This window comes from Varanus komodoensis, unplaced genomic scaffold (genome assembly GCF_004798865.1).
Source record: "Varanus komodoensis strain SLA01 unplaced genomic scaffold, ASM479886v1 scaffold20_3, whole genome shotgun sequence".
Taxonomy (NCBI): Eukaryota; Metazoa; Chordata; class Lepidosauria; order Squamata; family Varanidae; genus Varanus; species Varanus komodoensis.
In genome coordinates, this window is record NW_025335588.1 from 259508 (window position 1) to 272764 (window position 13257).

Below are 13257 nucleotides of genomic sequence, written 5' to 3' on the forward strand. Positions count from 1 at the left end.
CGGCTCCCAATTTGGAATCCCCCCCCCACCCCCTGCCTATCTGGTGCCAACACGGCCCCCCTTCTGCCGAAAGTTAAGCCTCCCCTCTGTTCGCGGGCATCAGGCTCTCGATCCAGTCCTGGGGAATGTTTGCATCTGTCTGTCTGCTCCGTTGATGTGTTTGCCGCTACTTAACACGGTATTTTGAAAGCTTTTTGTTCCGTGTAAACTACCCGGAGAGCATTAGCTGTTAGCAGTACAGAAAAGTGAGAAATGCTGCGAGACCAGATAGGCTGGGTGGGCGCCCCCTGGGCTGGGGATGATGGGCGCAGCTGAGATCGGGCGTGCCCGGATGAGCTTCCGGCAAAAGGTGCTTTCAAAAAGCGCTTGAGGGGCTTCCCAAACGAGGGGTGCCAGGCTGGGTACATTTCAGGAAACGCCAATCTGAGGCCAATTCCCTTGTGCCGTAAAACCCGGGGTCTCTCACTTCTTGAGGCCCCCGCGGCTGAGAGAGACCAGGCAGCCCCTGGCCAGCGGGGAAGCCCTTCTCTGCCCCAGATCCTGGGGTCAGGCCTGCCTCGCTCCTCCAGCCATCCTGTCCTAGACGCTGCCTGCCAGGGGCCCCCCCCCGCTTTCGGTGCCGTAGGACCTCAGCGGGGCTGGGGACCCCTCCATCAGTGGGGCTCCTCATCCACGCCAGCTTTTACTCTGAGCACTGCAGGAGCGTCTCACTTAGCCCCCGAGTCAGTTCACCCCCACGGCCAGCTCCTGCACAGTTCAGGCGAAAAGCTGCAACGGATAAGGGACCGGACCGACCGAGGTATTCCTGGGGGAGCAAGATCGGCCTTTCCTATGGCCAGGCTGCTGAGAGGGAGCCGGGGGAAAGTGGAGCCGTGCCCGCTGCCCGCCAGGCCAAGAGGAAGAGGGGACACGAGTCCGAAGGGCCACAGCAGTAGCGGTGCACTTTTCCCTCTGCCAGACGGGGTTCCCTGCCTTGAACCCCCGAGCGAGAAAGTTTCTGGGTTAGGGATGCGGGGAGAGAGCTCAGCCTCGCGGGGGCCGCCTCCTCCCGCTCTTTGCCTCGGCACCAGGGCATTGGGGGCACCAGCAGGAGGCCGACTCGCTCTGGGACACGCGCAGCCAGGGTGGCGTGGTGCTCGGTGCCGGGCCGGGACTCCGGAGTCCTTGGTTCAGGTCCTCACACAGCCACGGAGCGCCCTGGGTAGCTTTGAGCCTGTCCCCCTTGCAGGACGGGGGGGATGTGGGACAGAAATGAAGGCAGCATTTACCCTCTGCTTCCTCAGCATCCTTGCCATTCTCCCCACCCCCGGGGAGAGAAAGCAGGTTTGGGAATTTCTTTTATTTAGAATTGCTTCCAGGCTGCCTTTAAGGGTCGAGCCATCACAAGGTGGTGTATGGGATTTCAAAAAACACATCAAATTGGCAATAAATAGCCAGCGTGATTCTGCAAAGCAAAACTAAAGCGCAGCCCTAAAATCGACGGGGCGGAGATTATGGGAACAGCGGCGAAAACCGTGACGGGGTGCCTGCAGGCCCGCGAGTCCAGGGCCTTGGAGTCTCCGCCATGCGAGCTGGTCCAGGACTGCGGGGCCGGCACTGGAAAGGCCCCCCCGTGCCTCCACCAGCCGAAAGGCGGATGCGAAGGGCCTTCCCCGGAGCTCTGCAGTGCAGCACAGGCGGGCCGAGCCGAGGCGCCGTCCCGAGGGGGATCCGGGGCCAGGCAGAGGAACGCTCCACCTGGGCTCTGGCGCACGTGTGTGCCGGCGAGCACGGAGAACCGGCAGCGGCCTCCCTCCCTCCCTCCCTCGCCCACCCGTCCTCCCTCCTTATCCCAAGAGCAAACAGTGTCGGATTTGTTCTGCAGCAAGTACAACAGCTTCTCTCGTGGAACAAAGCATTCTATTAAAATGCTGCCGAAGTTCCTCGGGTTCCGGAGGCTGCTCTCCACACCTGTGTGAGGCAAGCGTCTCCCGAGCGCGGGGGAGGAAGGCCGCCTGGCCGGGCCGTGGGGAGCTTCGGCACGGGGCTGCGGAGTGTTTTCAGCGCTGGCCCAGATAGCAAACTTAGCCGTGTTTTTTAGCATAATGCCGCACCTTGACGAGGGTTCCCGGCCTTTCGGAACGGGGAGGAAACGGCACGGAGGCCGGGAGACCCCCAAGCAGTTGGTGGCTTGGCAAAACCGGGGGAGGCATGGAGACGGGGCTGTGGGGCTCCGGGGGACCCCGAGAAACCTTGGACTCTTCTCCGTGGGCAGCCGCGAGGAACTTGGGTCAAAGGGCGTCCACCTTTCGCGGGCAGGAGAGCCGGGGGCCAGCCTCACTCTGCAAGCCCACAGCTGTGCAGGCTCGCTGCCCATGGAGGGGAGGGTTGTGGCCGTGGGGCTGCCGAGAGAGAAGCCGGGCCTGGCGCTCGGCAAGCCTGCGGGAGAGCCGCGGAGGCGGAGGCAGAGGCGGGGGTGGGACCGCGCTGCTCCGGCAGGCTCCGATTCTCGTTCTCTCTGAGTGCATGAAAATTGCAGCTTTCCAGAGATATCTGTATTTTTAGCCCGGGCTACGCGTGTCGTAATTAATCTCGCTAAGGGGGCTGGGGAGCCGTTTCATCTTTCTCCTTGAGAGCGCCAGCGTGCAGCGCCTTCCCGAGCCGAGCCTCTCCCAGCCCAAGGGCGTCCAAGAGGCACTCGGGGGCCGGGGGACGAGCGAGCGGGGAAGGCCCTTGGGCGGGCACCGGTCTCCGTGCCCCGGGGGCCACGAGGGGCCCTGGCCCAGGCGAGAGCTGCGGGCCAGTGGGCCGGCCCTGAGGGTGTGCCTCCTCCGCTCCGCCTGGAGAAGCCGGGGACGGGGACCCAGAGGGGCACGTCTTGGTGGGGGTCTTTCCGCATGGATATGGCCCAACGGGAAGGGCAGCCGGCTCCGGGAATGCCTCCCCTTTCTTCCTGGTGCTGTGATTCCCCGCGCCCCTCGCGCGAGGGGGGTGGCTGCCCCGCAGCCGGCTGCCCCCGCGCGTTGCGCCGTGCAGAGATGAAATCTTTCTGTGGGTTGTACATCTGTCAGTTTGTATTTTGATATTCTCGGGAAAATGACTAATGCTTGCATTAGTCACCTTTTTCTACCAGGGAGTGTTCAAGGAGAGACAGACAGACAGACGCACGGACGTTTCCAAGATGGGAGAAGGGATGTGAAGTCTCTGCCCCGGCCTGGGGCGGAAATAGCCACCCGTCGGTCGGTGCTCGTATGCCGCAGGGGGTCGCCTCCGTGTGGGATGCCGCTTGGGCCCCATAGATGCTCCAAGATGGGATGCGGGCCAAAACAGGCCTCCGTGGGGCACGATGGACGGCAGACCCTTTTCCCAGCCGCCCTCGCTCAGAGGTTCCCCCGCGTTTCCTCTTCCAAACACCGGGCGTGCTTTTCTGGACGCTTGGCTGCCGACAAGAAGAGCTTGCAGCTAAAATAGGAGGGTGGCTTGGCCGCTCCCCCTTTTGGCTTTTGGGGGACGCACCCCCAGCCCGCAGCCCCCGAGAGCTGCTGTGGAATGGAATTTGGCCTGCAGCCTGCAAGGGGCTCCCCCCCCGGTGGGTGTCAAATAGAAGGATCTCCAATACGAAAGGGTGTTGGTGGCAGGGGCATGAAGGCACACGCAGGTCTCTGATCTGGGGCTTTAGCCCCCCCTCCCCATGCTCTGGGTGTTCTCTGATACAACGGTCCAGTGTTGAGGGAGGGGAACTCCGCACATGCACAGGAACACCTTTACTTTCCACTTCCGTCACTTTGCAGAGGGATCCTAGCATTCAAGCAGCCTTTGTGTGGTGTGGAGGAAGCCGGAACAATTTGGGGGCGCCAGCCTGCTTTTCCCACCCCCACCCCCCGCTCTCTTCACCAGCCGAGGCGAGATGGGGAGGGCACCGTTCCCCCCAAAGAGCGTGCTCCGGGCCTCTCCGGCAGCCTCGCCCGGCACCGCGGAAGGCAGGCGGCGGAAGGCAGGCGGCCCGGCCAGGCCTTCAGGGAGGCAGCGGACTCGCCGCCCGGCTTCCGGAAAGGGCAGTCAAGGACAAGCGTGCCGTCTCCTCGCGATCCCACGGGGCCGGCAGCCACGCGGAGCCGACGTGGGGCCAGCCGGCCGGCGGCTCTCTGAGCTGCTCCGGCTCCGTCCGCCTGGTGTGCCACGTCGGAGAGCGGCCCCCTCCCCGGAGCCTTCCCGGGAGACCTGCCCGGCGCGAGAAGGCGCCCGAGGCTCTCCGGGGGCTCCCGAAACGAGGGAGACGGGGCAGGCGAAGGAGCGCCGGCCGGCCGGCCGCTCGCTTGCTCTTCTCCGGCTGTCCGGCCCCGGCGGCTCTTTCGGGAGCAGGGGACACTCCTCCTCCGGCCCACCCCCATTGGGGTCTGTCTCCAGTGGCCGCCCCTATTTTGGCGGGCGTCGCTCGGCATAGCTCCTGCTCGGGGTCCCTCTGCGTTGTGCTTTCTGAGCCCCCCTTGCTGCCGTGGGAGGGCCGTGCCCCCGAAGGCGGCTCCGAATCTCTCGCAGGCCATCCGTAACGCTGCTCCCCAGACGTTCTCGGCTGAACGCTCCCATCGGCCCCAGCTGGCCACAGGCACCGGCGCTTTCAGCCGTGCCGTGAGAGGCGGCCGGCTGTCCCGGATGTTGGAGCACGTCGCCCGTCGTCCCCGGGCAGGGGGCTGCCCGGGGCGATGGGAGTTGTATCCTCTGCTCCCCAGGGAGCTGCGCTGCTCGCTGGGGGAGCTCCCTGCAGGGGGCCACCTCGGAGAGGCTGTTACGTAAAGCGCCAGATGTGAGGGCGGTAATCCCCTCGCTGTCCGTGACGTCGGCGGCGCTGGCAGGATCATGCCTCCCGGCCCCCAGGCACGCGGGGAGCCTTCTGCGCAAGGCCGGGCGCCGGAGGGGGGGCCTCGTGTGTCAGGGCCACGGCCTGGGCGCCTCCCCGTCCCCAGGGGCCGAGAGGGATTGAAACAGATGGCAGGTCCTGCGGTGCCAGTTCCGCGTCTGGGGGGCGGCGCGCAGCATTGTGCAGGCCGGCAGGAGGGGGCTGCCCGGCCCAGCGTGGCTCGCCCTCGGACCTATGCCCAGTCGGGCGAGGGGCCTGCCTGGCCCCCTCCTGCCCCCCGACCGGACAGGCGCCACCTCTCTGGGGCTCAGTCCGTGCAAACCAAACCCTCCAACAAGAGCCGGTCCTGCCCAGGTGATGTCACATCACAAGGGTCGGATTTCACCCTTTGCCTTCCGGTGCCCGCAGCACTGAATCTGCTGACCCGACCACCACCTCCTTCCTTCCAGCAGCACTCTCAAGTTCCTAGTCCTCAGTGAGGCTGCCCCCATTTCCTTCCTCCTTCGCCCTCTAATCCTCCCCTAAGGTGCCGTTCACCAAGGCTGGGGAGAAAGCCCCTTTGATGGCGGTCCCAAACTCCAAAATTCCCTTCCTCACTAGCAACCTTCCGAAAATGGGTGAGAATTTTCCGTTTTTAGGAGGGCTTTTAGAAAATCAGAGACTTCTTGTGGCAATTTGTTTCTGCTTGTTATTGTTTTAAATATGTGGGAAGTTTGGTTTTGTTCTTTTGCTGTGTGTTGTATTTTTCTGCTGCTGTTGCCACTTTATAGGAGAAGGCTGTTTTTTTAACCATTAAACAAATATTTATTTGCTGCCTAGCCTTTGGAGGTTGGGCAGGACGGAAACATTGAAAAATAGATGCATCGGAGTTACTTTGCCTGTTCTGCCCGAGGCCCTTCTCTCCGCTCAACATCAACATCGTCTGCAGCCCCCCCACCCCGCCGTTCCCCCCCTGAGGCTAAATACGAAACCAATTCCCACCCTTCATTTCATCCCAAGTATCCAGGCACTTATTCCAGAGACGGCCCTCCACCTCCGCCCTAGCGACCAGGCTGTTTTTGCTCTGTGGACAGCACCTCTGCACATGTGCAGAGGGCCACGTCCCTAATCCATGAAGGGAAGCCGTCACCGTGCCGGATTCGGATGTGGGGTTCCAGCCCCTGCTCCCCGCCCCCCCAGGGCTCCTGAGAAAGATTTCAGCCAGTTGGTGCTGCTCAGCCAGCCTGCCTACCTTGCAGGGTTGTTCTGAATATCAGATGTGGGGGGGGCTTTCCCAAGCCCTTTGGAAGAAAGGGGGGGAGCGACCCAAGAGCCCCGCAACAAGCTAACCTGTCTGCAAACAAGGTGCTAGGCAACCCCCCCCCCACCCCAGCAGGTAATTTCAGTCCAGAGACCCTGCCAGCAAAGGGCAAAGGGGCCCAGCCAAAAGAAGGGCCTCAATCTGCGTAACGCGCTGCTGGCTTTGGCCCTGAGCCGGGCCAGGCGTGGCCACGGGGCCTGTGGTGCCATCACCCCGGCAAACTGCCCCAGCTCGCCATATCCGCACCCTTTGGGACTCCGAGCGAGCCGTTTCTGCATGGCGGGTCCGTGTCCATGCCGTGGACTCTCACAGAGACACTCCCGATCACTCGGGCCCCTTCCTCTGGCGCTTGCTCGCCCGCCCACTGTGGGACCGGGGCTCCCGCACATGTGGCCCGGGCACGGCATGAGCGGAGCCGGCTGGAGCCGGGGGTCAGACTAGATGGCCCGGGAGGTCCCTTCTGCCTCGCTCTGTTTCTCTGACTTTATGGGAAAGGACAGGGCCGGCTTTCATGCCCGTGCGCCCGCCGGTCTCCGCGTCGTGCGCCCAGGTGCTTTCCCCGACACCTTCTCGCGCTGGGCGCATGGCGGCCGTCCCCATGTCCCACGGTGCGCTTGGAGGGCGGGGAGGAGGCGAGCGGAGGAGAAGGCGCCATTAATTGCCGGAGCAGCGGGGAGGGGCGCGCGGAGCCTGCTGCTCCAGCTTAATGATTTTTAATGAGCAATTACCTTTCGTCATTCTCCTAATTTCTGAATATCAATAAAGTTAATTAAACACGGCATGTGCCATTCTCTGGCACCGCCGTGGATTGAAAGCTGGGAGAGCTTTCTGGGGAGAGGGGCCGGCAGGGGGACGCCGGGGGGCCCAGGCAGGTGTCGGGCGAGGTCTGGGGCGGACCGGCTTGCTTGTGACGGCCGGGGGGCCCGTGGCAGCAGTCCTCCCCACAGGGGGGCTGTGAACGGACTGGGGCTGGCTGCACGGCTTGGGGGGGCGGGTGCCCAGATGCCCCCAGCCTGCTGGTCCCTTTGGCTCTCCGTGTGGCTGCCCTCGAAGACGCGTTAACTCGGTCGGTCGGTCGGTCTGTCTGTCCGTCTGCCTGCTTCCCGGTGCTGCCTCGAACCCGGGGGCCCTGCGAGGCTTGGGACCCCAGTGCCTCTCCCAGCCACAACCCACCTGGCCCCTCCGCTCACCCTTGGGGACCATCCCCTGGGGGCCACTTCTGGGGAAACACGGCTGGTGACGGCAAGGAGCGGGTCTCCTCTGCGCTGGCCCCGATTCTGGGGCGAGCGCCTCCCGGAGGTCCCCCCAGCTTGCCTCCCCCACACCCAGGTCCCTCACGGGATGTGAGCGCACAGGGAAGGGCAGGTCTCCCAACTCTCGTGCTTGGACTGAAGGTCTTTGCTTAGTGGCTTTAACTGTTTTCATTTGTATATTTGGGAGGTTTTTTTGGGGGGGTATTTTACGGCCTGTATTTGTGGTCTGTGGCTTTTAAGGAGTGACCCTGCTGGAGAGCTTTGGCGCCTGGGGCTCCTTCAGCTGAGGCCAGGAAGCCCCCGGGGACTGCCTGCTGGCGGTGGGCCGGCCCAGGGGGGAAGCGGCCGGCCGGGAAAGCAGGGACGCCCTTTGAGCACAATTCTTCCTTTGGAGGGGCATTTCCGCCTTCCAGAATTTGGGGAGGGGGAGGCACAAGCGCCAGGAATCTCAGGCAAACAGCGGCTGGAGGAAAGGGGGTGGGGCCGGGGCTGGCCGGGAACCCCGTGGGGCCGGATCGGCCCCTGGAGGGCTGCCAGGCAGCCCACGCTCTGCCCCCCCCCCCCCCGCTTGGGAAGATCTTTCCCAGGGCTGGACCGCACCTCTGGTGTGGGGAGGGTGTTAGAGGCCTGAGCAGACGGGGAGCCGGTAAGAGACCCCGGCTAGCCCACTCCCGGTCGGAAAACCGGGCCACCGGCCCTCCTGCCCCGCTGCGGCCCCCGGAGCCCAATCGACACCCATTTGCGACCTTTCCGGGTGCCGCCGGCGCAGCTGTGGACTTTCCATTCTGCCTCCTGCTTCGGAGTGGGTAATTTGGCCTCCAATCAATTCTTTAAACACGCCCGATTGAAAGATTGCCTTTTGAAACGCTGCCCATAAACAGCGCCGTAATGGGTTCAGCTCGAGAAATAAGCAGCCGGCAGGATAACCCTCCGTCAGGAGTCTCCCTCGCGGCTCCGTTTGCGGCGTGTCCGTGTTCCGTCTCCTCGCCTCCTGACCTACCGTTGCCCAAATCGGGCTGGAATCGGCCCCTCGTGCGTGCCACCAACACCACAAAGGCATTTCTTCTTTCCTCCCGAAGCTTCCAGATCTTTCCAGCGGCTTCCAAATTGCCCGGTGAAGGGACTGGCGAGGAAAGGAGACCGGTGCAGTCCTGGGGCACAGAGGGATCCCCGCGGCTCGCGGCAGAGAGGCTGGCCAGCCCAGAGTGGAGCCTGTTTTGGATTTGTGGAAGGGAGACGAGGCTCGCATGAGCATGTGCCAAGGGCAGGCTGTGATGCCTGGGCTCTCATGGGGGTCTCAAGGGGTTCTGGCAAGCCCATGGTTCTGCAATGGGGGTCTGCATCGCCTCCCGCCGGAGCAGCCTGGCCCACGAGGACCAGCTCTGGGGGAGACGGGCGGAGGAACGAGCGCCAGGCAAGCCAGTCGGCTCAGAGGCAGCCGTTGTGGTTCAGAGCACAAAGACGGGAAAGCTGCCGCTTCCCCCCCCCCCCTTTCGACACGCCACATGTTTCGGTTGCCGCGGCCCGTTTTATTTTCTCCGCAGCCCTGTCTCTGGCCATCAGGACTGCTGAACAGACCCTCCAAGTTCAGAGGCAGTCTATCCCTGAGCGGCACACGCTGGGGACAAAGAACTGGGGACGTGCGGCATTTTCTAATTTGACAGGAGCAGCTCCGTGTTTGTATTTGATGAGGCTATTTAAATTGAAATTACGGGAGCCGCTCCGGAGAACGCCATTTGAGAGGCAGCATATGAATAACTCTGTCCAGGCGGCCGCTGGGGTAAAAAAGAGACACGAAACCCGGGCCACTCAGCAGCGAGCGGGGCCTCGGCTCCAGCCCACCGCCATTTAGGCTTGATTTACTTAGGCACAGCATTCAAAATCTGTCTCGGCACTGTCTGTGCAATTTCCCCTCGGAGGAAGATGCTCTGGGCCGTGTCCCCGGCAGCCGGTCTCTGCTCTGCTCGGCACGGCGAGCTGGAGGCGGTATTGCGGGTTCTGTGTGTGTGTGTGCGTGTGTTTACCCACTCCGTTCCCCGTGTCCGTCCCGTGCTCCTGGGAGAGAGAGCCGCTCTGCTCCCGCTCGGATGTGTGTCGCGGCCACGGAATGAGTCCTCGGTGGCTGCGGACGTGCCAACGTCGGGGTCGGCCTTTCGTGGCGCACGCCGGCCCGGGAAGGAACTCTGCTCGCTGGCCGGAGGGCCGCGCCAAATCTTTTGACTGCACGGAGGCATCATTTCGGGAATGATGCTCTTGATCCTCCGGGTACCACGGCATGTATAATTCAGGTGCGGTCGCCGGCTGAGCCGGGGGCTGAAATATTAATTGGCTTGGAGAGCGCCACTCTGACCCGGGGAAGAGGCAGCCAGGGGCTTGAGAGCGTGGCCAGAGGTTGCTCGGGAGACCAGCCTGCGCATCTCTCTCTGCCCCCGTTTCGGCCCCGCCTGGGCCCGTCCAGGTGGGGCAGGTGGAGCCGGAGTGCTTGCGTCAGCTCGGTTCGAGAGAAAGCAGATGCGCAAAGCAGAGCAAGACTCGGTGGGGGGGACGGGCCGCCCGGGGCAGCGGCTGCGGGTCCGGAGGCGCGCACACCTGGCCGGCACCGCAACCCCAGCCGTGCGCAGCGCCTGAGCCGAAGATGCGGAGACTTCCGGTGCGTGCGGAGATCTCGTCCGCAGGGAAGCAGCCCGTGTGCACGGGAGGTGCTGAACCGTGGCCCGGGGGGCCGCATCCGGCCCCCGGAGGCCCCCTGAGCCTCAGCCCTTTCCTCTGGCTCCGCCCCCTCCCCCAGCCACCTCTCCTAAGGTTCAATTCCTGGCAGGAGAAGCGGGTGGAAATGTGTGGTTTTAGAGGGGGCTTTTTGCCCTCGGCCACGCCGAGCCCCAGCTCAGGCCCCCAAGACCTCCTGCGGCGGCAAACGCCGATCCCTTTGACGAGCCGGCCCAGGCCTTGGCGTCCTTCGGAGTCTGAATGCGCCTCCCTGTGTGTGCACCTCGTTTTCTTCCACTAAAGAGCTTATTCGACGTTCACACAAGATTCCTTCCTCTATAAGATGGAAGGAACTTGGATTTCGAAAGACGAATGCAGGCAGGAGGAAGCGAAATGGCTGATTCAGCCCTCACGCCCCCGACCAGGAGACTGTCTGATCCGAAAAATAATCGTTCTGGGTAGGCTCGTTTCCAGCCATAAACTCCCTTGAGAAGGAAAGGAAATAATCAGAGCATCTCAGTTCTTATGTCCTCCAGAAGTTGATGATTTTGGGTGGAAATATGGATGGATCCATTTGTCCATTTCGATTTCTCTCCATTGTCTCTTTTCTTATCTTAAATTCAGTTGCGATCAAACACTGATCCCAGCCAAACTCTGCACATTTTTAAATGTTTGCACACGCCATTTTTTAAAAAAATTTTAGCACATTTTTGCCAAACGCAGACACACATTTTGCAGGGTTCTTAATGCAAAAAGGTATTTGATCTCAATGCAAAAAGATATTTTTCTCCCTCATATTGACTCACTGCAGACAAGACAATCCACAGTCCCCAACCCAGTGAAGACTTGTTTGCAGTTAACAAGCCATGGCTTATTATCTTGGCTGGATTCAGACAAGCGGATAACCCCCACTCGTGTTTTCAGAAGCTGGTCAGAAAATAAATTCTGACTCTGAAAAACCGACGTTGTGTTCAAGATTTGGACTGCAACGTTCAGAAATAAGGGGCTTACTCAAAGCCTCATCCATTTTCTAATCCTTTAAATTGGGGGACATTTATTAAAGGCAACATGGTACAGCGTTCTATGTCATTAATACTGAAGCAGCCTTTGATTATTAACTCCGAGCTCCTTGGATGCAAAAGTAATGAAGCACCATCGATCGCTTGACGGACAGGGAGAGATAAAGTTGTAGGCATGTGCAGAGAGATTCACCTGCCGTACGCGGAAGAAAACAATGCGAGCGAATAACCGGACGTGTTCTGACTGGCGAGTCTTCCGTGCCGCTTAAGCTAAGAAATATGCACCTAAACTAGAACAAAACAGTCCAAACGATGCCTTGGCGAGTCCCCCAAGAGCGTGTGCGTTAGCGACGGGGCTCGTAACGAGGGTTTCGTTATAAATATGCAATGTATACGCGCACATAATATTTCCACGGCACAAACAATAGAAAATGTGTCTGACACACGATAAAGAAACTGGAGATACGGGGCCGAGAATTCACTCCCTTTCTGGATGAATTGCTTCTGAAAGCAGCTCTCGCTGCTCAAGAACAGAAAGTCTACGGCTTGTTTTTCTCTGGGAGCCGAAGGGGGAAATTTATTTATTGAGAATTTTATTTGTTTGGTATTTTTGTATGCCGTCCCATCGCCTGAGCCTCGGGACGGCTTGCATAAATGCGAGATTTTCCAGGCTTTGCTGCAGCTTCCCTCGAGTTGGGACAACGGTGCCCAGCCAGATGCATTGGCACTGCAACTCCCATCTTCCCAAGCCATCCAGTTGGGCGGCCCTCGCTGCATCTAGCGGCAGTGAGTTCCACAGTTCGGCACCCACGTCCACCGGCTCCGAAGGTCCCCCCATCCCGGCTTGCAGGGTGAGCACGTTGGGTCTGCGTGTCATGGGCGATTTATTTCCTCGCCTCCTCATGGTGGAAATTCTCCGCCCTCGGCTCTTCTCGGGGCTTATCCTGTGCCCGCTTGAGTGGCAGTGACCAGATCTCCAAGGGCGGCTGCGGAGTTCCCGGACTTAATTTGCAGCTGGGTTCCAGGCCTTTCTCCCCGCCCCACCCTTCAGCCCCCAAGGACCCCCACCCTGGCCAAGAGAAAAGCAGGGCAGTCTCACAAGGGGCAGGAGGAGCCGAAGCCGCGGAGGGAAGAGCCGTCATGGGTGGACTTCTCCGGTTGGAGAAGCCGGAGCTGGAAAGCCAAGCGGTGGCAGGAGGACCACGGAAGTGCCCCTTGGCCACGTGGCTCCCTGGGCCAGGCCCGCCTGCAGCCTGGCCTGCCTCACAAGGCTGTTGTGCTGAAACGGAGGGGAGGTTTGTTGGCGTGGGCGCCTTGGGTTTCTTTCCAGAAGAAGGCTGGGCGTCCGTGTAAATGCAGGGACCTGTCGTGTGAACACGCGCGATGCAAGAAGGCGTTCTCCAAGGCAGACCGATCGACGGTCCCGTCCTCGCGGCCGTCGGAGCCCCGGGCGCCGCTTCTGGGGAGCGGCAGCGGCTTCGGTCCCTCCCGCCACCTGCCCAGAGATGCCTCTTGCATTTTTAACACACGCCATCGTGAGACGACAGCCCTGGCAGCTGATGCCGCGCTGCCCGTCTGTGCCTCCGACAGACGGCCCAGCTGCCGGCATGGAGGCGTGCCAAGCAGAGGCGCGAGGGAGGCGAGGCGGCCTGCGTGGAAAGCGGGGCCGGCTCCGTCCGCCGCGCTCCCGCCCGCCCCGTGGCCTGTTTGGGAAGACGTGCGGCAGAGCGGCGAGCGGCCCCGGCAGCGGCCGTCTTCGTCTGGGGTGACATTCGCCGGCTCCGCTGGATTGAAAACGGGAAGGAGACGGCCGGTCCCCGAGCGGAATCGCCACTCTGCTTCCACAGACCGTTCTCCTTCACGCTTCCTGCCTTCGTGGCAAATGGATCCTCAGCGCTTAGGCGCAGTCTATCTGCGAGGACCGGAGAGACTTCTGGCAGCCTGAAGCATGGCCCTCTTGCACCGATCAATGCCTTAGAGGAGGGGTTTGGGGCTCTTAGAGTGTGGGGGGGCAAGAGACTCCCGCATAAGTTGACTTCAAAAGGACCCCGTTGTTTCAGGAGCTGCATGTAATTATGTCCCCTTCTCTCTCTCTCTCTCTCTCTCTCTCTCTCTCTCTCTCTCTCTCTCTCTCTCTCTCTC